Source organism: Trichechus manatus, unplaced genomic scaffold, assembly GCF_000243295.1.
Source record: "Trichechus manatus latirostris isolate Lorelei unplaced genomic scaffold, TriManLat1.0 scaffold00277, whole genome shotgun sequence".
NCBI classification, from domain to species: Eukaryota; Metazoa; Chordata; class Mammalia; order Sirenia; family Trichechidae; genus Trichechus; species Trichechus manatus.
In genome coordinates, this window is record NW_004444213.1 from 2,024,626 (window position 1) to 2,027,254 (window position 2,629).

The following is a 2,629-nucleotide window of genomic DNA, read 5'->3' on the forward strand; positions in this document are numbered from 1 at the left end:
GGGGGCCCTTTGTTCAAATTTCAAGATGGTGACAGTAGAGCATTAAACCAAGTGTGGGCCCCCCTGAGCACAGGTCAGGCACCCATGAAGCTGATCCTGCTCCAGAAAGTCTCTCCCTTGTGGGCTCAGCAAGATGCTGATGCTTCCCTGTGTCCACCCTGGCTGGCTCCTTGGGCTGCCCAAACTTCTCTCTCACTGAGTGTGCCCTTCTGCTTCCGTGTTATCTGCAACAATGGCATTCGAGCCCAGGCCACCATGACTGGCTCAGTCTTCCCTTTGGAAGGAAGTCATCACCATTAGAGATCCACAATGAAAAGAGATTCCACCGTGGGACAGATGTATGCATGCCCAGACAGTTTCTATGTTGGACTAGTCCATGCTTACTGCGCTACCTTGGTGATCTAGTGCCGCTATAACAGAAATACCACAAGTGGATGGCTTTAACAAAGAGAAATTTATTCTCTCACAGTCTAGGAGGCTAGAAGTCTGAATTCAGGGTGCCAGCTCCAGGGAAAGGCTTTCTGTCCCTGTCGGCTCTGGAGGAAGGTGCTTGTCATCAATCTTTCCTGGTCTAGGAGCTTCTTAACCTAGGGATCCCGGCTCCGAAGGACGCGATCTGCTCCTGGCACTACTTCCTTGATGGTATGAGGTCCCCGTGTCTTTCTGCTCTCTTCTCTGTTTTATATCTCAAAAGCAATTGGCTCAAAATACAATCTAATCTTGTAGATTGAGTCCTGCCTCATTAATGTAACTGCCTCTAATCTTGCCTCATTAACATCATAGAGGTAGGGTTTACAACACATAGGAAAATCACATCAGAAGACAAAATGGTGGACAATCACACAATACTGGGAAGCATGGCCTAGCGAAGTCGACAGAAATTTGGGGGGGACACAATTCAATCCATGACACTTGCTTACTGGGTCATCTGACCTTGGTTTCTATGTTGTACTAGCTGCAGCTATGCAGAGAGCTTTTTCTTTCCCCATGCCCCTCATAACCACTAATCTTCTTTTGCTTTGATAGATTTGCCTATTCTAGATATTTCATAATCATGGAATCATACAGTATTTGACCTTTTGTGTCTGGTTTATTTCACTCAGATTTCAAGGTTTACTCATGTGGTGATGTATATCAGAACTTCATTTCTCTTTATAACTGAATAATACTTCATTGTATGTATATGTTGCTGTTGTTGGGTACCATCAGTCGATTCCTACTCATAACAACCCCATGTGACAGAGTACAACAGTCCCATAGGCTTTTTCTTGTCTGTAATCTTTACAAAAGCAGAGTACTGTATCTTTCTCCCATAGAGCTGGTGGGTAAGTTCAAACCACCAATCTTTCAGTTAGCTGCCTATATATATACCATATTATATTTATCCATTCCTCTGTTGATGGATATCTTAGTCTGGGTTCTCTAGAGGAGCAAAACCAGTGAAGCCTATATAAATATATAGAGACAGAAATTTACTTCAAGGAAATGGCTTATGAATTGTGGGGACTGGCAAGTCCCAAATCCATGGGCCAGACAACAGGCTGAAGACCTCTGCTGGCTCATGTGGTTGCAGGGGCTGAAAAACCCAAAATCTGCACATCAGGTAGCAGGCTGTAGGCTTCTGCTGGCTCCTAAGGTTGCAGAGGTTGGCAAATAAAAATGCTGCTGGTCAAGATGGCTCCACTGGAGGGTTCTACCAAACGTTCAGAGAAGAGATTATACCACTACTACTCAAACTATTTCAGAACATAGAAAAGGAAGCAACACTTCCAAATTCATTCTATGGAGCCAGCATAACCTTGATACCAAAATCAGGCAAAGACGCCACAAAAAAAGAAAATTACAGACCAATATCTCTCATGAATATAGATGCAAAAATTCTCAACAAAATTCTAGCCAATAAAATTCAGCATCATATCAAAGAAATAATACACCACGACCAAGTAAAACTCATACCAGGTATGCAAGGATGGTTCAACTTTAGAAAATCAATCTACCACATAAATAAAAGGAAAGAAAAGAATCACATGATCATCTCAATTGACGCAGCAAAGGCATTCAACAAAGTCTGACACCCATTCCAGATAAAAACTCTCAATAAAATAGGTAGAGAAGGGAAATTTCTCAACATAATAAAGGGCATTTATGCAAAACCAACAGCCACCATCATTCTTAATGGAGAGAGGCTGAAAACATTCCCCTTGAGAACAGGAATAAGACAAGGATGCCCTTTATATCCACTCCTATTTAACATTGTACTGGAAGTCCTAGCTAGAGAAATAAGGCAAGAAAAAGAAATAAAGGGCATCCAAATTGGTAATGAAGAAGTTAAACTGTCCCTGTTTGCTGATGATATGATACTATGCGTAGAAAACCCTAAAGACTCCACAAGAAGTCTACTGGAACTAATAGAAAGATTCAGCAGAGTAGCAGGATACAAGATAAACATACATAAATCACTTGGATTCCTATACACCAATAAAGAGAACAATGAAAAGGAAATCAGGAAAACAATACCATTTACAATAGCCTCTAAAAAAATAAAATACTTAGGAATAAATCTAACCAGGGATGTAAAAGACCTATACAAAGAAAACTACAAAACACTACTGCAAGAAACCCAAAGGGA